Genomic DNA, 25,052 nt, shown 5'->3' on the forward strand with positions numbered 1-25,052 from the left:
TATTGAGTCTAATATATGGTCAGTCCACAATTCGCTGGGTGTGTCATGATTGGGACCATGGTTTGATAATAACTTTGGAATAACATTTGCTGCCGTTTTTGTGTGTCCACAGTTGACACATCTTACCAGTAAGGATGGGTGGGTGGGTTGTTTGGGTGGGTGGGGTGTTCATGTGTGGGGGTGGGGGGGGGTGGTGCGGGTGCGGGTGCATGTGTAAAGACATACAAACTTGGACCTTTAATGGACTATCCTAGGCGAAATGTCAACCGTGCTAGCATGGTCAACCATGGTCAACCATGGTCAAAACATGGTTGACCATGGTTAACTATGGTCAGCGATGATCAGCCATGGTGGCTTGACCATGGTCAACCATGGTTGCCATGGTCACCATGGTATACCATGGTCGACCATGCTTTAGCATGGCCGAGCATGGTCAGCCATGGTCTTCACCTCACTTGACCATGGTTGACCATGGTCACTTTTAAGTATACCATGGTCAACCATGCTTTATCATGGGTGAGCATGGTCAGCCATGGTCATCACCTCACCTGACCATGGTCACTTCAAGTATACCATGGTCAACCATGCTTTAGCATGTGTGAGCATGGTCAGCCATGGTCATCACCTCACCTGACCATGGTTGACCATGGCTACTTCAAGTATACCATGGTCAACCATGCTTTAGCATGGCTGAGCATGGTCAGCCATGGTCATCACCTCACCTGACCATGGTTGACCATGGTCACTTTTAAGTATACCATGGTCGACCATGCTTTAGCATGGCTGAGCATTGTCAGCCATGGTCATCACCTCACCTGACCATGGTTGACTCTGGGTAGTGAATGAGAAAAAGCGCCCTCTGTTGTTATTAATCGTATTTAATGCATATTTACAACATTGTGAATAAATATTTGACACCATAAAATATAAAAACTAGTAATTTGATAAGTTAAAATAAGATTTTTAACGGAATAAATCTAAATAATATGATTATGCAGTTTATTCCGTTAAATATTTACCCCATAATTTTTGACCATGGTTGACCATGGTCACTTTAGATAGACCATGGTTGACCATGGTCTCTGGCCGTGGTGCCATTTTTCAAAACCATGGTTGACCATGGTTGACCATGGTCAAAAACATGGTTGACCATGGTCAAAAACATGGTTGACCATGGTCAAAAACATGGTTGACCATGGTCAAAACCCTGGTTGTTGAACTATGGTTGACAATGGTTCAACCATGGTCAAACATGCTAAGTTTTAACCATGGTTGACCATGGTCACTTTAGATAGACCATGGTCAAAAGGTTAACCATGGTTGACCATGGTCTCTGGCCGTGGTGCCATTTTTCAAAGCATGGTTGACCATGGTTTGACCATGGTCAAAACCCATGGTTGAACCATGGTTGACCATGGTTAACCATAGTTCAACCATGCCTTTTTCGCATAGGTTGTTCCTACCTAAATGGGGACACACCTGCAACCGAGGACATCCACTGTTATCAGAATCAGCCAAAATGCAAAGCAGCAGCAACAATGTCCACATTTGTTAGGGTACGAGGACCCCTTCCCCCTTGGAACGTAAAAGGTCTCCTTGGTTGGGTCATTCATTTTGGTCCATGGGAGTCCACGGTTGGCTGGGTACTTTCTGGTCAAAAAGTCCATGGTTGCAGGTCTCTACGGGGTGTGCGTATGAGTCAATGTGTGTGCTCATATTTGTGTGAATAAACACAAATCCGTCTCAGGTGCAAGCGTTGACCAATGGTCTAAACAACTGCAACGTAAAGTGTCATTATGCCTTCTCTGCAACACCTACAATTTCTATGAAAGTGGCACAAATCATAAACATAACACTTACTCTAGACATCAGTCTCATATGCCCCTCCTGCAAATCACACCTGAGTTATAACAAATGTCCTCAAAGGAGAAATCTCATCAAACATATCTACCAATCCCGTAGAAAACCCAACATTTATTCCCCTAAATATTTATCATCATTGTTTACACCTGGCGTGACCTGTTTTGGGTTGTATATAAGGCTAGATTCTGTCGCAGTCTCAAATGTGAAGACATCTTTTCCTACATATTTGTAATAAAATGCACGATGCATGTGTAGAAGTCTACAAAGGTCAAATGAGTACTTCCCCTTCCCTGCTAAATATAAGCCAAGAGGATGTGAACTTGATTAGACTCCATGCACAGGAATCCCACACTATACCCCAGAGTAAAAGGATACTATATAGTGTCTTTGTTAAAGCCTACATAGTAACACTACCTGTATCCTGTTCAATGGTCTGTGTTCATAGTAATCCCAACCCATAAAGGTGGTTTTATTTGGGGGGGGGTGGAAATATATCTGATCGGCCAATTTTGGGCACCCTAAAGATGAAAATCTTCCCAATCAAAGGCTAACATAATCATACAATAGGTGGGGCTGTATTTTCGTCATTCACAGAGATTTGATATTAAGTTAACTGGTGAATAGTATGTGAAGAAATTTACACAATTTACATAAAAAAATATGCACATAAATTATACATATTAATTCAATACTGTGCAATTCCTAAAATACATATTTTTGGAAGGAGAAGTGATCATTTCAGCAAACTAAGAATGAGCATGGAATGAACATTGAATAGTATTATAGCTCTATAATAGTAATAGCTCTAATAGTATAATATCGGTATATTACTATTACAGACCAGTGATAGCAATGCGTAATAATAGTGTGTCTGCAGTAAATGCAATTATCCAATGAACTTAACGATGCAAAACTACCTGACTTATTTTCTTTAATTATACAAAAATTCATAATGCCCTCAAAATATGAAATTTGCAATTCATCAACAGCCCCAAAATATCATCTCTAACACCAACTGTAAACATTACCTAATTTACAGCAGTAAGTTTATACTGAAGTGTTAGATTCTGCTCCTTGGTAGAGATCCCCACTTGACCTATAAACCGATCACTATCCCTAATATCCTAAACTAAACTAATTTGAAAATCCACATCCATTCCAAAACCACACTGATAAACGAAACATCTTACGATAAAAAATTGTACAAACTTACATTTTAGTTTCCATAGTAATTGAAAAAATGAAAAGAAATCAAGGTATATGATCCACGATATAAGTCCTAGCTATGCGCAAGCATGCATCGTAACAGTCACATACACTTTACTCTTAGAATTTAAACAGCAGTTGTAGTAAACCGGCAAGCGAGATCAATTACCGTACTTGCCCAGCCTTACACTACACTTAAGCTTTTTTTTTCTCCTTCCACGTGAGTTGATGAGAAATGGTTCAATATCATAGGCAGGCCTCCCCTCTGAATAATGGATTCTCCCTAGAGGGAGGCATGTGATAGGATGAGGATGAGCCATTATGATATGGAGGGGTGTTGGAGATAATTACCCATCATAATTCTCCCCTCATCTATGTCATTGTCATCATTAAGATTCATCGGCACGATAAATTGTTACTTTAATATTAGGGCATCTCATAATTTACAATGAAATAACGTTTTGAGTGTTCCACTAAATCTTTGTGATAAACATCACATTGATTGATGTTATAACATTAATGACATCTCCGAGTGACAATGCCTTTCATTTAACTTCATTTAATTACAACAACTAGTCCAATAAATGCTTTATAATTGACCGATCACACGACCACATAGTAATTGCTAACTTCTTGTCTACTAGACGCTAATAAATTGACCGATCACAGGAATGATGGTCACAACTCCATCCAAATCAATGCAAAGAGGAGAATTTAGGAGGACCGATTACCATCGCAAACACAATTTACACCGGCTGTCAACGGATAGATCGATCACCAAATTGACCTAATAAGTGTCATGAACCGTCGGCTGAACAGTAATTTCACCCACTGGATGAAGTGATCTGATGTGCGAAATGGGCAGACTGATCTATGGGAGGTGAGCAGCTAGTCTGGGGCACCTTCCTTGCATCTGTGCGGAAGTGTGTGTATGTGAATGCGCGTGTTACTTGGCAATTTTATCAATGTTTTCACCTTGGGCTTAAAGAGGGTGTTCTTACTACAACGTATTTGTTTTGCATGCCTGCGTCGTACATACTGCAGGGGACATAGTGGGTAAAAGGCTCCGGTACATGATAACATGCCATATCACAGCCTGTATCGTACATACTACAGGGGACATATATGAGTAAAAGGCTCGAGTACGAGGGGGTATCCAAAAGTTTTTGACATCACCCAGAAGGAAAAGAGCTATATTGATGAAATTTTGTCAGTGTAATCACTGGTCCTTATGTACATTATGGTCCAAAAATGGTCTCATTGGTATGTTTACCTTCTTTACAGGTGGCACTAGATGGGCAGTAGGCGCATAACCTACAAGATGGTGAAAATTGCGGCATGCAGCATGATTCAGTTCCTGCATTTGAAGGGTTAGGCCTACAATGCTCAGAAAATCTATGATGAAATGAAAGCTATCTACGGTGATGATTGCCCATCATATGGCACTGTTGCTTTTTGAAAAAGGAATTTTCAAACTGGCCACATGACCCTCACAGATAAGCCAAGAAGTGGACGTCCATCACTTATGAATGATGTGGCCACAATGAAAAAACTCAAGAAAGTGGAGGATCTTATCATGAAATGGGTATGCGCCTACTGCCCATCTAGCGCCACCTGTAAAGAAAGTAAACATACTAATGAGACCATTTTTGGACCATAATGTACATAAGGACCAGTGATTACACTGGCAAAATTTCATCAATATAGCTCTTTTCCTTCTGGGGGATGTCAAAAACTTTTGGATACCCCCTCGTACATGATAACTTGCCCTATCACTTGCGTAATTTTAGCACATGCTATATGCAGAACCAAAACCACAATGCACTCTGAATCAAAGTTTACTGGGTGCATAGAGAAATCATCTGAAGATATGCACTATGGACCACAATGGCCTCATTCCAATGGCATAGTTCAATAATCTGAATTAAACAATCATAGTACAAAATTTGACCTCAAGTTGCAGAGTATAAGTTTTAATACCCACATTTTCAAAGGTCATTCAATGAATGACATTGGGGTTTAAAGAACTGTGCCCCTGATAGATGAGCATGTTGTGGATCCTAGTGAGACATGCAATATGGACCACAATGGCCTCATTCCAATGGCATAGTTCAATAACCTGAATTAAACAATCATAGTGCAAAATTTAACCTCAAGTTGCAGAGTATAAGTTTTAATACCCACATTTTCAAAGGTCATTCAATGAATGTACAAATGCATTAGGGTTAAAGAACTGTGCCCCTGATAGATGAGCATATTGTGGATCCTATAGTGATGGCAGAGTCAGTACTCTTTGATTCTACCTCATTAGTTATACTCACAGACCCCATGTTCACAAATATTACAATATTCCAGGAAATAAGTGCACACCATCTACAGAGGAGTAAATTTTCAATAAAAGAATGTCTGGATTTCGAGGTTTGCTTCCTGAAAATGACTTGAATTCCAGTTGCCAATGTTTACTGGAAAAAGCTTGAAAATGCACTAAACAAAATCAGAGACTTGTCTGAGATCCTCAAATTTACATTCTTCGAATCTGAATTATTTTTTGCTGGATGTTTTCGTATTTAGACACTTTGAAAGTCTGGATTTCCAGCAATCATAACTAGTCAAAAGTTCCGAAATCAGAACTACCTCTATACAGTCTGTCCACATAGAAATACAAAGTAATAGACCTCTGAAACTGGAGGTATGAGAATAGTTATTTCAGTGCAATGCTTCTGTGGCGCGCCAACTGCTGCACGCGCGATTTGTACTTGCCGAGCGCACCATGTTCTTTTCACGTCGTGTCACGTTTGCGTGTGACACAAAGCATCGACTCCCAATGCCACAGGTTTGGTTTGTACTTCTATGTGGACAGACTGTCTATGTGCATCTATTTTCTGGAGTCAACCATTGTCAGTATTCTATGAACATCCAAATGGTCAGTTACACATCTCAAAACTTCTTCCACAAACCTGTACTCATAACACAATCATCGTAGTCTTTTTTTAAAATTTTATGTCGCGCGTATCTAGAGGCATTAACAGCTGAAATCTAGGAGATAACGCTGATGAAACTTCGGCCAGGCACAAGTGACCTGGTGAACGAAGGGGGTCGCTGTACATATAGCTGGTTGGGGTAATTTTACAGGACAGGCAAGTGAAGCCGACAATCGGGCGTTACCCTGATCGGAACCGCCTGTTAACAAGGTCTTTATTATGGATCATCTGCCCCACCATTACCAGATTTTTTATTTTTTTGGTCCTGCGGGAATTGCACCTGGGACCTCTCGCACCAAAGGCAAAGACCTTAACCAGTGTGCCACGCTGCTCCCTTGGTGAATTTGGTGAAATAACAGATTATGCACTGGTTACAGAAGTTCTAAAGGCATGATGGGAAGCCGTGATTCTCAGTCGTAAAATGCCATAATAATTCACCTGCTCATACAAAATGCAAGATATGATGTACATATTGGGTTGCATGTTAATTCAAAAAGTTTAAACAATCGCTAACAAACCTTATAGACAAAAGTCTATACTCACTTGCATTTGCATGTTACCAATTTACAATTGCTGCACACGTTTTAAACAAAAATCTACTCACTTGTGCATGTCACAAATTGACATTATTTTCACAAACCTTTTATTTTATCTTAACATAATTATTCTCACTATTTTTAACAGGTTTTAATTTTCATGGTATATTCATCTCACCTTCTATCAATGGGCTATTCCCATTAAAATCCATACACCCCCTATGGAACTAATGGAAGATGTGACCGATTTCAAATGGAGTCATCCATTCAGGTAACTCCATTTAAAATTCACACTCCCTGTGTGAAAGACTAAGGTCATGTCTTCCATTGGGGTGTATGGATTTCAACTGGAACTTGTTGTTTTTCAGATTTGTTGACAACCAAGAACATTTGACAACCAATCATATATAGATGCACAGATTGAGTGCTACTTCTTCATCGTCATGGTTACCTAACATTTTGTCAAGCACTTGACTCCTATCAATTAAGAACGTTGACGCTAATTGCTGTTCTACAAATAGAATATCTCAGCTCTGCCAACAACACACTTTCAATTCTTCTTTCCCCTCTATAAGCCTCAGTGTCTCTTCCCAGTATTTACCTTTCAAAATATAAATATCCGCCTTTGCCTCCTTATACTTTCTTCCTTTTACAAAACTTTTCATATTTCTTATAATACAAAAATAACAGAATTCAAATACATGAAACAACGTTCACATACATCGACACTGTTTTTATTATGTCACGACAGCTTTCAATGGCCCATCTAACGCAAAACTATTTAAAGTTTGAATTATGCATAAATGCCGGTGTTTTCATTATAGCTCATGTTATTAGTACCGGTGTAAAACCTTAGTCGGCTGGGAGGCCCAGCCCATCGCTAACAAAACAAACTGATACATTGAAATGTCAGTTCAAACAGAGGCCCCAGCACAATTTCCTTACTTCAACTTTTGACGCAACTGCCTCTTGAAATGCTGAAAGAGACAAATGCGAGGTTTGATATTATCAAAATATTTTTCTGAAAGCTTTTGAACTTCTTTGCACTACATTATAAGCTAGAATGTGAAGCTAAATCTGGAATAACTCAAATATTTTTCTCGCTATTCTTAATCATAACCCAGCGCAAACAATAAGGGGGCAACCCAAAAGATTCATGGCGTCCTTTCTACCTAACTTTCTAGCTATGAAACTAAACTGGAAGTGGGTCAAACTAACATCAGCATTTTTAAGAGCATAGGAGAAATGTCAAAAGGAGACACTTTTGGGCAGGATCGTAAATGGAGAAATAGTCAAAAATCTGACCGGGGGTGATTTTTTCACAATTTGGGTTTGTTGCGAATTTGTGGTGTTATTAATGTTAAAAATATTGTCTGATAGTTTCAGACCGGAATATAACTGGCATCTTGTATTTTTTGAGGCATTTCTCAAGGTAATTCCTACTCTCAACATTGTCAATAATATTTTTAAAGCCCCATATCTCAATTTCTTATTTTATAATACCACAACTTACGAGCTCAATATCTTCGCTTATAGGAATGTCCGATTACATTGGGGAAAACGGCATTGTGGAGTAAAATATCTCCTTATTTCAGATATCTAAAAACCTCAAAATTGACAACCTGCCCAAAAGTGTCTCCTTTTGACATGACACGTCACAAATGATCCCTATAAAGTTGGATCCTATATTTTTAATTACTCTTATATACACTTTGACTTGACATCTGTTATGATGTATTCTTAGTCAGTGGGAGTGGTCTAGTTCGTAGACACATTTCTGATTGGACAATCGCATGATTTCGGGTGCCGTCTATCAGGCAGTAGACGACCCACATCATCATGCGTCTTGATAATGCGTAAAACACGCGTGTAGAGATGCGCGTATGTATCGCGCTGGATGCGTAGACTAGTGCGGAATACGCGAACGCACTAGCAGTACGCGCAACAGAATACGTGAAGTTGTAAACAAGTTTCGTTCATTTTATAACGAGGGGAGTTTTTATGACGGTAACTTAGTTTTTGCTTTAAAAAATTGTTTACAGTTATTAAAATAATATTTAACTGACTAAGAATGAGAATAAACGATAGGAATTTTTATTTTGCCTATCCTCTACCTATGATAGACGACAGGCAGGTCCAATATTTTTATCGTAGTGGAATGCGCCAGCATCCACTACTCAAAATATTGGACCTGCCTGTCATCTATCACACGGTAGAGGATAGGCAAAATAAAAATTCCTATCGTTTATTCTCTAACTAGAATGCTGGCAGAAGTGCAACTTTTAGAATAAATTTGCAGTGCAGAAATTATTTTCAGTGTGCGAAAATTCTTGTTTCAAATTTAGAATATTAGCAGGCCACAAAGGATGTCTCTTATTTATTAAAAGCCAACACCGTCTTGGAATATTTTGAGTTGCAATAACAGCATGGCAAAATTAGCTTCACTGCAATTACATTCTTACTTATGATGTGGATAATGGGCTACTATATTTAAAATCCACACTCCCCCTGTGGAAGAGTTTGGAAATATCTTCCACAGGGGGAGTATGAATTTCATATGGAATGTACACATTAGCAGCTCCATTTGTAACTCACCCTCCCTCAGTGAAAGATTCTGGTTGAATCTTTCTCAGAGGGTGTATGATATTCAAATGGAGCAGCTTAAATGATTTTATTCCATTTGACATTCATATTCCCTCTGGGTAAGATATTTCCAAAATCTTCCACAGGGGGTATGTGGATTTTAAATGGAATAGCCCAATATATCACACTCTAAACAGGGGGTGCATAGGGTCTTCAGGAGTAATGCCTCAAATCAAAATCTTTAGCATACCAGTGATAACATCACCTGGAAAGTGAGGGGAAGGGACTTGTAGGTTTCGTCACCATCATATAGGCCTACAAAAGTTACCATACAGTTCATTGAGCAAGAATGGTAAGAAATAAAATGAAAAGAACATCGAAACAAACAAACAAACAAAAACAACGAAACACACACAAAACTTATACTTTATGTAGGTTACTTTCTCCTTTCATACAACAAAAACAAACTCGGTCAATATGCCCTGACAACTTGTTTTGCTGTCATTGTTGATGTTTGGAGAGGAAGCTTCCATTTAGTGTACCTTGTAAGTTACACCATGTAACAGCATCTCTGAAGTCATCCATCACATCTCCATCATCAACCCCCAAAGATGCAACAGCATGATGGACCAATTTCATCTTGACAGTTGCAGGCAAGAAGGCTGCAAGTACTTCATTATTATCATGTACTTGCACTTTATCACATTAAGTGGTAATTTTAGTAGGTGTCATTTTTCACACTTTGCTAACTTTGAACAACTTCGCTTGTTTATAAATTCACAATTTTGAATATTCTTCCATATACCTATACATAAAAGAATATTATATTTGCATGCTTTTATTTTCACAGTAGCTGTGTTGAGAGCAAAAATCATGAAAATTAATGTTCCGCAAAAATGTCCACTTTATCAGTATCTTTTGACAGCTCACTAGAGGATGCACACAAGTAGGTCATCCGTCAAGCGAGGGAGCCCCTCCCACCTAATCATCCTGATATTCATTATGTAATTATTACTATACTCATATCACACAACCCAAGGGCAATCTAGCACTAAATTCTGCCAAGTACAACAAAACAATTGCAATGAGTGATCAGTCAGTGAGTCCCTGTCATGGTTACATGTCAAGTGCTAAGTGCAGGGTACCTGTAATGTGCTACAGCGATGCCGCATGATGCTAAATACCGCACATTTGGGCTAATTTTACAAAGCGCACCATGCTTAGTATGAATGACCGTATCCCGGGATGACCATACAGGGATTGCTGCAAATATGGGTCTCATTCTGTTATCAAAATGGGTCCAATTGGAAAATTAGTACAATTTTCAGAGGCATATCCTTCTACCCAAATCAAATTTGAGTACCGATCAGGTAGCGCATGCTAAACATTGGGCTACTTTTGCCATTTTCCTTTCATTTACCAAACTTTGCAGCATTTGTGCTTCAAAACATTTAATTTAACTTTTCAAGTGTTGTGATTGCCACTTTATCGATCTATAACTGTGTAAAGGAAGTGCATCCAATGAAGTGGTTATCTGTCCAAGTTTAGTGACTTATTACTGAGACTTCAGAAAAATGCCCACACTTCACTATTTAGGGTGCTTTTTCCTCGGACTGAAAAATTGGGCTACTTGAGTGTTGCCCGTCACCATCTCAAGGGAGAGCTTGCCACGCCTTTGTACTAAAATATTATGGCAACCCAGTATACAAATGACATCAGAGTGACATGTATAGAGTTGCCAAGCCTGGGGCTGACAATTGTAAATACACTAATGGTAAAAAAAATCCAAATTCAATTTGCCAAATTGCTGACCAATTTTGAAAAAAAATTACCCCAAACTAATTTCCAGTTTGGAAGACAAAAATGTTTATTTTGCAGGTGTTTCCAAACTGTTTCAATTTCAATATTATTAGCTGTCAATCTAGCGTGTAAAGACAAAACCTTTCAATGCAATACCCAAAATATCACTGTGTACAGTGGCACATCCTAGGGGGTGCAGCGGGCACTGTCGCCCCGGCAAATCTGCAAAAATCATGCAAATTCACCCTAGATGCTGATTGCTCCAAGAAATATTCAGTATTATCTTTCTTCAAATGTTTCAAGGTAAATGTACCTACTAGAAGATTTTATACCATCTACATCTAGCACATTACTTCTGTTCTTCCCCTCTTCCTCCTCCTCCCCTTCCACCTCATCCCCTCTTCCTCCTCCACATGGTCATAAACATATATTCAAATCCCTAGATGTTAATGTATTGAGTAGGTGGTCAAAATGCTTTACCTTTTTCTGCCTCACTCCACCAAAGTGTAATGTGAGCTCTTAGGGTATAGTCATAATCTAAGTCGAAGGGGTAGCTGCACTTGTTGAAGCAAAGAGATTCATATTACCTCAAGCACTAAGGCAGTGAAAGAAATTATTGCAAAGTGAAAAATTACCAATTTGTAGAAAAACACCTCTAGCCTGTTGACAATATAGAAATGGACGTGTAACAGCAAACTATTATTCAAGGCAAGAAAGTCTTGCACACAATCAATTTGATGCAGTTCACTTTCATTTTGCTCAAGCATCAATGATGCCAAAGTAAATTTTACATGCATGAAATTTAACAAAATAATGCACATGATAAGGGTTTGCGAAATATTCATTCTCGCTGATATATATTTTTATTATAATAATTTCAAGGAAATTAATTATTTTCACCAACAATTTCATTCCACAAATATTAAGAGTATTTCCAAATTACGAACAATTCATGATGTAAAAAATATTGTTCTTGAGCATAAATAGTGAGGCAAACCAACATAATCAGCGCATCAAAAGTGTTGTTTAAAAACCTATTAGAAATAGATGCTCATTGTTAAAACAAAGTCAAGAGCTTATGTATGTTTAAAAATCACTTGAGCAACGGTGACGCTGGAATTGACCATTAGAATTGGTCTCATAGCCAGTCTGACGTCATTATTACATTGCATGCTGCTTATTGCAATCCTAAATTGTAAGATTCTTTTAAAAATCTGATCTCCATAATCTGTAGATCACAACTAGGCATGTACATACTCAATTAAGTGCAATTTCTATGTAAATTTTTAAACTGCTCATGTTTTTTTATTATTATTTCAACAATTTTCGGGGTAAAAATCAAATTATTAGTTAAGTTGAGAACACTCCACACCACTATCCTACAAGCTGGCTATAAGACAATTGAGTTAGCATAACATACTACAGTTCCATTTAAGGGGGTACTACACCCCTGTGGTAAATTTTTGACTATTTTTGCATTTTTCTCAAAAAATAATAACACACTGGTAACAAAAGTTATGTATATTATTGGGGCAAGGAATCTAATTACTACAATGAAATTTCAGTGACTCAAGACAAGCGGTTCAGTATATATGATAGGAAATGAGGTACATACTAGCGGTACCTTATTTCTTATTATAAATAACAAACCGCTTGTCTTGGGTCACTGAAATTCCAATGTAATAAGTGCATTCCTTGCCCCTATAATATGCATAACTTTTGTTACCACTGTGTTATTAGTTTTTGAGAAAAATGCAAAAACAGACACAAATTTATCGAGGGGTGTAGTACCCCCTTAAACACATTATGTTATTATTCTAAGTCATCAATCTGTACAATTGAAGTTCAGCTACCCATTAAGTACATCTTACACTGAGTTAGCTGGTGCAATTCAAATGTTTACATTTGCTATGAGAAACGATAATTTTACCACAAATGTCAGCAATAACGACTTACCCTCCCACTTAACAGCTATATTAAATATAATATTTACAAGACTTAATAAAAATATTGACTTTACATTTTGACATTTTCAATACTAATTTAATTATGTCTTAATGACCACTAAAGCAGTTAGCGTTCGGTAATAAAAACTACTATCATCAATATTTAATCAGACTCCTCACACGGATAATTGTTAATTAATAATATATTATATAATGCCTGGCAGTGTGATCAATGCCACTTATGAACATTACACTACTCTTTTTAACGTCACTGGCTGTGCTACAATGTGCACAATGCATTGTAAGTATCATGCTAGTTATTTAGGGGAATGTCAGAGGTTGTGGATTGGGAATAATTATTGTATTGTTAGAAGGGTGCACTACACTAAATTCTTTCGCATTTGGTGTAACCCTTGATAGTCCCTGTAAAAAATCGTATCTCTGAAGTTTATCTGAACTTGTCACGAAAAATCAAAATTAAATACAAATATAATCTTCATTTCAGACATTAGTTCGATCAAAATATTAAAAATGTTGTTACATGGGGTAGAAAAACAAACTTACTTTCTTGTATTTTCGCATGTACTTCAATGGGACGATTATTTAGTGGTGTGCGCCCTTAAACTAAATTATTTGGGAAACATGGCGTAAATGAAAGCAAAGATTTCCTGAAATTATCTTTTTGAACCTGGTGCTACCAGTGGCCTACTCAACAGAGGTCCAGGGGTAGGGGTGCTACACCAAACCAATGTCTTTCCTCCCCGTCAGGGAAATTAATCACACCTATGTTTGTTTTTGGGGCGCCCGCTACGGTGGGCCCCTTACTGTCTGGTTAGGTACTTTATACTATTTTCAACTAAATATTAAAGACATAACCAACTTGTAATATCCTGCAGATGTAGCTGGGTGAGTGCTGCCCTTTGACCTCTACCCATTCTAAACACAATGGCTAAAACTATCAATGAGGAATCGTATATGAAAAATATTAATTTAAATTAATATTAATTTTCATGCTATGACAATATATTTTACTGCCAGAATGTCACACAAATCCTGAAATTAAAATTATGACAAAATGTATGAGACTATTAACTTATTAAGAGATACACACAAATTAATGGAGCCATTTGCCTCATCTTATACGTATTCGTGACTCATTTATAGTATGATTATAAGATGCTTCCAAAGATGAATTATGGAGTTTAATTAAGCAGAAAATTAGCTACTTGATCTTTCGGCAGGAAAATACATTCTGTTTTATATGGCTATATTCACAGATATGGTATAAAGCTTTCATTGCAAATGGGTGATCATTAACGGTATATTACGATCAGCCAATCATTATGCTACATGCCGAAGTATTTAAAGGGGTACTACACCCCTGGCCAAATTTATGCCTATTTTTGTATTTTTCTCAAAAATTATAGCACATTGGTGACAAGTAAGATATGTATATTCTAGGGGCAAGGACTACAACTACTGTATTGAAAATTTAGAAACTCAAAACAAGTAGCACAAATTTGGGCAGGGGTGTAGTACCCCCAACGTAAACAAAAGATAAGAGCTCAATGTGAAGTAAATTATGATTTTAATTTGTATAATTAATAATACTTACCACTTGTTCATCAATTTCAAAGTGAAAGCCATTGCTAATCTAATCACCTATATCTGAATAGAAAATTACATGTGATATGTTGTAGGAGGCATAGCATGCAATTTGTTGCAGGTGGGTGATATTTTGCAGTCCTATTGTAAACACTTTTGTTCCTTCATGACATATTGATACTCCAACCATACATTCAAAATTGAGCTCTTGCTCTTTATTTAAAGCTTATGCATTATAATAAAAATTATAGACTTCAAGGGGGAACTGGAAGTTGAACGATTTTTTTTAAAGAACAAAGCAACACCCATTAAATGAGAAGAAAAAACACCCCTGAAACAGGAAATTCAGCACGCACAAGTACTCAAACATGTGCAAATTAGCAAGATATAGATAATTTACCATCAAAAACCACTATTCAAAAGTAACCCCATCTTAGGCAAGGTGAGATGTTGTTTACCGATGTATGGTAAACATTTTCAAAGTAGCACCAAATGTGCCTAGTAATGACCAAACTGATCCATTTATAGTAATTACAAATGGGAGCAAAAATAAAATTAGGCCAAAGTTGGATTTGAACCAACAACCTCTATCAAGTGCTCTACTTTCCAAGCTATCCAGCATAGGACAGATGATGATCCTACAATCGAATCACACAACAGTCAAATTGTCTTTGCTTCCTTACTTTATTTACCCACCTAGCCAAATGCCTCAAGCATTCACATTAGCTCACATATGTGCCTGTCGTCAAGACTTAATGTAAAAACTCAATCAGTTGAAACAGTTTTATCTTTGAGTGTATTACCAATCATCGTTCTCATGAGGCCATGTTGATATATAAGGTAATTAGTAACGTTCATCATGAAGACATAAGACAGAGTATTCACTCCATTAAGAAACCATTCAGCCGTACTTAACTTGCAATTAAATGTCCATTTCTAGAGATTAATAAGCATGGCTCTTCACGTTAACCCATTGACAATATACCTTTCTATAACAGTATCCCTGATTGGTTAATTACATTATATAATCACCTGAGTAACCAATCAAAATAGAGCTTTTATAGAGGTCTCTGAGCAATTTTAAGCTTATTCCTACCATGTCTCTGATTGGCTCATTACATGATATACCCCTCTTTGTGACCAATGAAAATAGTTCTTAGATGCTGAAAATTTGGCTGGTAGTATGGGCCGGGGTGAAGGATACATTCAATAGTGTTAATTTTAAATAGACCTATCATGCTGTATATGGGTAGAGATGGTGCTTCCTAAGGGTCAACAAAGAAAAATATACAAAATTAGTTCAGCCAGTAGGGTGAAATCATATTGACTTTCTTCATTACTTTGTAGCAAAACTGGCATGTTCCACTTAAGTTCACATAAAAATCAAGTATCAATGGGTATTTCTTACTTCCATTTTGGACAAGCCCAATTTCACCAAAATACCCCCCAATCTGATCACCATCCCTCACAACTTGAAGTCTGCTCCTCGGTCAAGCACATTAATGAGTGAGAGCACAGACCTTTCCCTTGCTTAGCAGAGTACACTATAATTAAAGACCGAGATAAAAAGAATTTATCGCGTCTGACGTCATCTGTCAATCAAATTCGAGCACGGTTTGTTTACAAGTGTCGTGATGACGGACTTGATGAACGCGGGTTTATAACCGGGCGCCTTATTGTTAATTTTGCACCTTTCGACATGCAAACCATCTCAAAAGTTAGGTCTTTATAGTAGGAAACTTTCATAACCGAAGGCACCATGTCCACAATTCCTAGAAAAGCTGCTTTTTGCCTTGTAAAAGTACGGAATTTTTCGCCATTTGCTGCTATTCCTTTTCTCCGATCATCACCAGATAAATCGGTCTTCCTTTTACGCGCTGATTAACCTGTGTAAACCAATCAAGGATCGTAATTGAGAGTGACATCAGACGCGATAAATTCTTTTTATCTCTGTCTTTAATTATACACTTCTCCATGTCTTACATTTACATAGCATTCAATGGCTGCTCCCAGGCCACACACAAGTGTTAATGTCAACTACTTTTCTCTTATATAAGGTATCTCTGGTCATCTGGACTATTCCAGTTGAAATCCATACACCCACCTATGGAAGACATGACATAAATCTTCCACACACAGGGTGTATACATATTTCCTTTGGAGTCACCCATCCAGGTAACATCATTTGAATTTCACACTCCTGTGTGGGAGATTATGTTCATGTCTTCCATAGGGGAGTAAGGATTTCAACTGGAATAGTCTAGTTGTAAGGCCCCTTAAAGAACACACTCATGCTATGACTGTACATGTCACCATCATTATAGCCTTACACAATCAAGCCATACCAAGGTTGGTCGGCGCAAGCCCTGTATGGACTTACCCAAAACAACGATTGTCACCCAGTAAGGCAATGTTACCACGGTAACCTAAGAACACTTGATATCACCTGAACCGACAAATGCAGAATGCGACTAGCATACATTGTGGTAACTTTATGCTTGCATATAATAGTAGGACAGTTGACAACAATATAAAAATGGCTTAGTACATTTTCAAACTCAGAAATGTTTTATCTGATTAGGCAATTTGGGACAGATTTTTGGTAAGGGCCAAAAGGGTTGGGGTAGTCAATTGGATATTGGACTAAGGCCACTCCTATTAGGGACTGATATCTGCAGATGTCTATGTTGAAAAGACCTCTCGGTATCAGATTCAAGGCACATAGAAGAACCACCAATGACCCCTCACAGCAGTTGGTGCACATGTATCACAACACAACATCTGTGTAGACAATGCCTTCCCCCTCCCTATACTCATGACACACTTTCATCAACACTGAAGATTCCTGAAATCAATTGGGAAGAATCGTGTATGTGAACCCATCATGACAAAAGAAAACATCACACTACCAGAAACAAACACCTGCTTAGACTACAGTGGTTTCTCAAAAACATTCATCACCTGTAATTAGTGAAACATTGAATTGCCCTAAATTCCAGACAGATTCTTTACACAGGTTAAGGTACAGGTGAGATCTAATATTCACATTTTCCTGCTGAACCGCTCCTGCTCTAGAAGCTATTTATCAAGTCAATTACTGCACCACATTGAGTGAGGCTGCACACTTGATATAGGCCGCTTGAATAACAATGTTCAAAAGGTGATAACATGGGACGAGGGACAAATCAGTACTGGTTATGTAAAACCATTTGGAATGGGCTAACTAATAGACATAATATTCATGTTTTCCTTCAAAAACTGTTCCTGCTCTAGTATTTCTCAAGTCAATTCTGGCACCAGATTGAGACTGCACACTTGATATTTGATACTTGAACAACAATATTCAGAAAGTGCTAAACATGGAATGCGGGTCAGATCTGTAATTCCAATGAAATATTCCTAGAGCCTTAATAATGTGGAGCTGCATGTAAGGTGAAGAAAGATGGACAACTAGATTTAATTGGCAGTTATAACTGAATAAATGTGAAATTTTATTTACAAAAATACTGTTAGTCACATTGCAATTTTATTTGAAAATATGCAATGGTGACACTTGCCTTTTGTTCTCAAGATGAAGAATGGCAAAACAATTTTTTGTCATTTTTTTGCACCAAGTCAAATCAGGTTAAAACATTTTAGCAGTGCATGTACTAGATCTGCACATAAAAGACAGAAATTGTTTTTCACAAAATATTATCAGGATGCTATTATTTAGTTCCATAAACAACAAACAAAAATGTACCCAATTATTTTGTGGGGCTTATTAGGGACTGTCTTTTGGAATATGCAGCATTAAATAGCTCTTTTGGGGCCTTCAAGGAGAGCTGCATTAAAGCATTTATAATAGAATGCAAGGAGTGAATGGTCAATTAAGGAGAGCTAAAAATCACTCTCCTATATCAGATATAAGGAGAGCAGTAGAGAGCAATTATTGCTTTCGCTCTACTCAAAAAGCAGTCCTGGCTTATGACCTTACAGGAGTGACCCCTGAAATAAAATGTCATTAGCTTTGGCCCATAAATTTCCTATATTCTATTCTTCTCCCGCCATCCATTTCATCCAATCTACATCTCTTTCCATGACCCCAAGCCAGATGATGATTGTTACCCACAGTTTCTAAAACTCTTGTTCCATCTGACCACTTCCCCAAATTTAGAATGTCTGCGCTGCTTATTGCATCAGTTTCATGTTACCGATGCAATGAAACATAATACGGTCAGATTCAAAGTTGGTCAGTCACATTGATAAGCAAAATGTATTCTTCATCAGACTTCTGGCAAAACCACAACTAAACATGTATCAAATGTATCATATCAAATTATTCTTTATTTATTACATGATTTACCCAATAGATAACCACAGACAATATAATGGTCTATTAGGACTGTTTACAGCGACTTACTTCGATGGTAATAACATTAATGGCGAATATCAAAGTTATGCGGTTAACTTAATGGACATTCAACTGTAACTGATTTTTATTCTTCCCCCCACCTTCCATTTTCACACAATCTGAATCTCTTTCCGTGACCCCAAGCCAGATGATGATTGTTACCCACAGTTTCTAAAACTCTTGCTCCATCTGACCACTTCCCCAAATTTAGCATGTCTGCGATGCTTATTGCATCATTCTCATGTTACCGATGCAATGAAACATAATACGGTCAGATTCAAAGTTGGTCAGTCACATTGATAAGCAAAATGTATTCTTCATCAGACTTCTGGGAAAACCACAACTAGACAGCATCAAATGTATCATATCAAATTATTCTTTATTTATTACATGATTTACCCAATAGATAACCACAGACAATATAAATGGGCTATTAGGAATGCTCACAGCGACTTGCTTCAGTGGTAATGACATTGATGGCGAATATCCAAGTTATCGTTAACTTAATGGACATTCGACTGTAACTGATTTTATTCCTCCCCACCTTCCATTTCCACCCAATCTGCATCCTTTCCGTGACCCCAAGCCAGATGATGCTTGTTACCCACAGTTTCTAAAACTCTTGTTCCATGTGACCACTTCCCCAAATTTAGCATGTCTGCAATGCTTATTGCATCAGTCTCATGTTACCGATGCAATGAAACATAATACAGTCAGATTCAAAGTTGGTCAGTCACATTGATAAGCAAAATGTATTCTTCATCAGACTTCTGGGAAAACCACAACTAGACAGCATCAAATGTATCATATCAAATTATTCTTTATTTATTACATGATTTACCCAATAGATAACCACAGACAATATAAATGGGCTATTAGGAATGCTCACAGCGACTTGCTTCAGTGGTAATGACATTGATGGCGAATATCCAAGTTATACGTTAACTTAATGGACATTCGACTGTAACTGATTTTTATTCCTCCCCCACCTTCCATTTCCACCCAATCTGCATCCTTTCCGTGACCCCAAGCCAGATGATGCTTGTTACCCACAGTTTCTAAAACTCTTGTTCCATGTGACCACTTCCCCAAATTTAGCATGTCTGCAATGCTTATTGCATCAGTCTCATGTTACCGATGCAATGAAACATAATACGGTCAGATTCAAAGTTGGTCAGTCACATTGATAAACAAAATGTATTCTTCATCAGACTTCTGGCAAAACCACAACTAAACATGTATCAAATGTATCATATCAAATTATTCTTTATTTATTACATAATTTACCCAATAGATAACCACAGACAATATAATGGGCTATTAGGACGTTTACAGCAAGTTGCTTTGGTGGTTATGACGTTGATGGCGAATATACAAATTATGTGTTAACTTAGTATGGACATTCGACTGTAACTGGTTTTTATTCCTCTCTCAACATCCATTTTCAACCAATCTGCATCTCTTTAGATGATGATTGTTGCCCCCAGATTCTAAAACTCTTGCTCCATCTGACCACTTTCCCAAATTTAGCATGTCTGCAATGCTTATTGCATCAGTTTCACATTACCCATGCAATGAAACATAATACGGTCAAATTCAAAGTTGGTCAGTCACATTGATAAGCAAAATGTATTCTTCATCAGACTTCTGGGAAAACCACAACTAGCCAGTATATCAAATGTATCATATCAAATTATTCTTTATTTATTACATGATTTGTCTATAACCACAGACAATATAATGGTCTATTAGGACTATTTACAGTGACTTGTTTCGGTGGTAATGACTATTGATGGCGAATATCCAAGTTATGTGTTAAGGGAGGTGGAATGGGCGTGCTCCCAGACCTACATAATTTTTCAACTTTTTTTCTTTTTTGTCATATTTTGTTTAAATAAATCATAAGCTATCAGGTCAGCCAGAAAAAGTTTGAAATTTCCTTTCCGATGATGCAATTTTATGTTTTTCAATTAAAGCAACACGTTTTGGACATGATGGCTTGCCATACTCGATCGAGTCGCGATTTTTGAGTGACCCAGTGACCTCGTTGGAGCATTGTCTAGTCTCCACAGCAGCCAGTTTGGGCGTATGGGCGTAACCAAACTGGCTGCAGCGGAGACTACTGCTTGTCAACACAATCGATACTTTTGCGATCGCAGACTTTCGCAGTTCAAAGGGGGCCCAATTGGGCGACTTATAATTACTTTCCAGCAACCTCTGTCCCTTCAATATGGTTACAAACTGAGTTAAATAGGGCGACAAGAACAAAACCATGATCTATACCCATAAAGTTGATGTAGTGCAATTCAGACCGTCAGAGAAGTAAAATCAAAATTTGCCGACAACGACGTTTGTACGATTGGAATCATAATTTGGGCTGAGACTAGAGCAACAGTGACGCAAAGTCTGTACTGCACTGACTGTCAACAATGAACCGTGCACAAACCTCCCTCCGTGTGTAGAACGTTGTATGATTTTTAAGCTTCCTGGGCTGGCTGGATATATGAGTTACGTATCAGGAAATTGAAGGTTGGTATAAATAATGTTCCTATTTGTTATCATTTGATTTTAAAAGCAAGACTTTAAAAGCAAGATTATCATTCATGCGCGCGTGCCAGCGCATGATACAATTGATTGAATAAACGCAGCTTTAATAGCTGTACTCGATCCAATGACCGCGATCGTACGTACACTTGCGTACATGTATTTATTTTCAAACTACAACACGAATGAGTGTGTTGTAGGTATGCTAGTGAATTGCCATCAAACTGCATCATTTTACATATCAAATTAAAGCCCTTGAGTAAAGAAAGCCAAAACTGAAAACATTTTTGTCATAGCACTTTCCGTAACAAAGTTACATCTTGTCAAAGATTGACTTTCATCAAAAAGATTCTGCTACATGTAGCAAAATTCAGGCATTTAGGGGTGTTTCTAGATCTTAGTCTCATGGCGATAGCAGCTTTTTTTAATGGAACTGCTATCAAAATCCCTCTAAAATTCCATGTGCGACTGGCTCATCACCATAAAAATCATATATTTGGGTCAAGTGAAGTATAGAAAACATATTTATGTAGGTTTCCTTCACCGACCTGTTCTCGAAAAAAATTCAAATTTCTATGTAATATGCATATATTGCCATTGTGTTTGGGCCCCGGTCTTGGCGAATTTCGCTGGCTAGCAAATAATGTGTTAAACTAAGGTTTGCCTGGGATACCTATGTGTTGGCACGGTTGGATTCATTCCGCATTTACTCAGGCACAGTCGCACATGCTGGCGTACATCACACAGTGTATGCAAAAAACGTCACGCTATTGAAAGTTGCGTTGATTCAATTGGAATCCTAGTAATATAGTATGCGCGCAAGCGCAACAAATATTAAATTGTCAATTATTCGGTCCCTCTGGCATTTTCATGACTAAACGGCAGTGTTTATGGCTATATGCCCAAGGGGCCACTTCCCGTTCATACATACCAGAACATTTTGTGATTCTTATTTCATCAAAATAATAACAAAAAAACATTACAAGTAACATAATTAAGAAACATGATTTTCCATCATTTTCCCTACCTGGCCATCTCACATCCGGGACACGGATGTATAAACAGTTTATGCGGGCTCTCGACCAATCACACACGCTGTTATATAGCGTGTATGTATGAACAACCGTTTAGTCATGAAAATATGACCAATCACACGCTATATAATATAACAGCGCGTGTGATTGGTCGAGAGCCAGGCAGCATTTATGCCTGGTGTCCCGGATGTGAGATCGCCGGGTAGGGAAAATGCAAGGAAAATCCTAGATACCTACCTAGCCTACATGTATACTGATGAGCACAGCCTGATGAAATTGTATAATGGGTATTTTGGGTGATTGAGGTATAGAGCCCTTGGCGTTGATGATTATTTAAACATTTCATTTTTTATATACCCTTTCCTACAGTTAAAAAAGATGAACCAGTCACGGAAGCTTCACCAAATATTTGACAAACTTGTTGATGCACTAAGAAGGGTTCAGAGACGGACATCATATATTGATGCAAGCTACCTACATGTATTACCAATATGCAAGCAGATGCTGAAGCAAACCATGGATATGTAACAGTTACAAAACAATTTTTGCATGCAGATATGATTATGCAGGTTAGTTGGGTTATAATTTTTATATATACACTGTAAGAGCATACATTGCATAATAATAAAACATGGTTTTTATGTTTTTTTTTACACCCTCATCATTATTTTTTTTTAAATTCCTTTTCAATTTTCAAGTGTAACTTTCAATTCTCTATGATGATAAATTAAAGAAATTAAAGAATTTATGCAACTTCTAAATTTTTATGTTATTCTACCACTCTGCACTCAGCAGAATCTTCAAGTCAAAATATGGAGCATTAAATTTTCCAAGAATGCATAAAAAACCAAAACATACAAAATAACAACAACAACATCCCCACACCCAAAATGCATGAAGAAAAAGAAATGTTATCAATTTTATGTTATTTTATTGTTTTGATAAGATGGACTCTCAGTTATCTTACTGACAATTTATTATTCAGAGTTACCAAAATATAAATATTCTGGGTGTGTTATAAAATGCACCAAAACAAGGCATAAAACAAACAGCCACAAATCAGTTACATTAAAAAACACATTCTGCATAACCATGACAACAACACAAATCAAACCCGTTGATCATGACATCCATGTAATGTCATGCACATTGCCAAAAGAAAACAATAAACAAATAAATGTGTGGGAATTTAATTGACTCATTTAGCTAGGGCAATCACCTCACAAATTTACTGAGTATTAACTTCATTTCATACAAAGAATTGATTTCTAAGGTTCTCTCTGAAAATTACAAGCCTCTCTGAAAATTTCTAGCATTACATCTTAATTTTGTGTTTACAATTTTTTTACAGGTGCTGATGTGGAAAGTCAACGTCATGTTCGACCCAATTCAAGCTTGTAAACCTGATGATGCCAACATCGTGATGTACTACCACCTATTCACTTGCCAACAACTCAACAATCTCAAAAAGAACTCTGGGAAAGAACTATTTGCTTCTCAGTACCATAAAGTCAACTCATAAACAATGTGGTTGTGATAACCATCTATAAAGCTATAAACATTGAATTTTCTTTTTAATTGTGTAAGTAAGAAAATATGGGGTGTGTATTTATTGTGCATTCAACAGAGAGACAAGGGTGTGTATTTATTCTGCATTCAACAGAGAGACAAGAATTGCTTATTTTGAAAATGTGATTATGTTTTGTCTAATGAAAGAAAGTTGTTCCAGCTTTACCACAGGCCACAGTGCAGGCCCAGGGGTCATGATTATTTGTGGCAAAATTTTGAGATGGAAAATTTTGAGCGGGAAAAAACAACTAAATAAATACCATAAAGAAAGAAAAGAGGAAGTTGGATATTTGGAATATCATAACACACAGTCAACTCTGTAGAACTTTTGCATTAAAATAGCAAATTTTCATGCACTGCATAACATTATGTACTTTGACCAGTAAAATAATTCCACATGTTGGGACAGCTTGAAAATATCTGGGTTACAGTTGTGGGGGTGTAACATTTTGATCAGATATTTACATTAACAATTCGAAATTTGAAATACAAATTGAAAAATCTATTATTTTTTTTTGCAATGTTGCTGTGATTTTGATATTAATTAGGTAGCTAAGCCCTGTTTATCCCACTGAGAAAAAAAAATCATAAAGGGAGATTATGTGATGGCGATTGGGCAGGGCTATTCCAAAAAAACAAGTGCACACACCTTATAGAGTAGTAAGTTTTCAATACAAGAAATTTCTGCATTTCCAAGTTTGCTTTCTGAAAGCAATTACGGTAAATGAATGAAAAATCACGGAAATGTAAAACATGAGCTCTCAAATTGAAAAAAAAAAGTGAAAAAAAAGCCTGGATTTCCAACATTCACAACTAGACAAAAAAGTCCAGAAATCCAAATTCCTCTGTAGGGGTGTGCATCTATTTTTTGAATAGCCCATTTCTTATGTGGGGTGTGACTGGCATAACAAGGTTGTTGGAACAGGGGGCACAACCAGGGGCGTAGCAAGAGCATCGGGGCCCATGAACAAGGAACAGTACAGGCTCTTTTA

At 37.4% G+C, this 25,052-nt stretch overlaps 1 protein-coding gene and 1 long non-coding RNA gene across 2 annotated transcripts in view; one reads left to right on the plus strand and one right to left on the minus strand.

Moving 5' to 3' along the window:
• Nucleotides 1-25,052, minus strand: part of LOC140157257 (dystrophin-like) — a 392,916-nt gene that overhangs the window by 259,879 nt on the left and 107,985 nt on the right.
• Nucleotides 21,341-24,765, plus strand: LOC140156390 (uncharacterized). The gene is made up of 3 exons (XR_011859548.1): nucleotides 21,341-21,442; nucleotides 22,861-23,060; nucleotides 23,843-24,765. It is a non-coding gene; the product is annotated as an uncharacterized lncRNA (long non-coding RNA).

The sequence above is a fragment of the Amphiura filiformis genome, chromosome 7, assembly GCF_039555335.1.
Source record: "Amphiura filiformis chromosome 7, Afil_fr2py, whole genome shotgun sequence".
Classification (NCBI taxonomy): Eukaryota; Metazoa; Echinodermata; class Ophiuroidea; order Amphilepidida; family Amphiuridae; genus Amphiura; species Amphiura filiformis.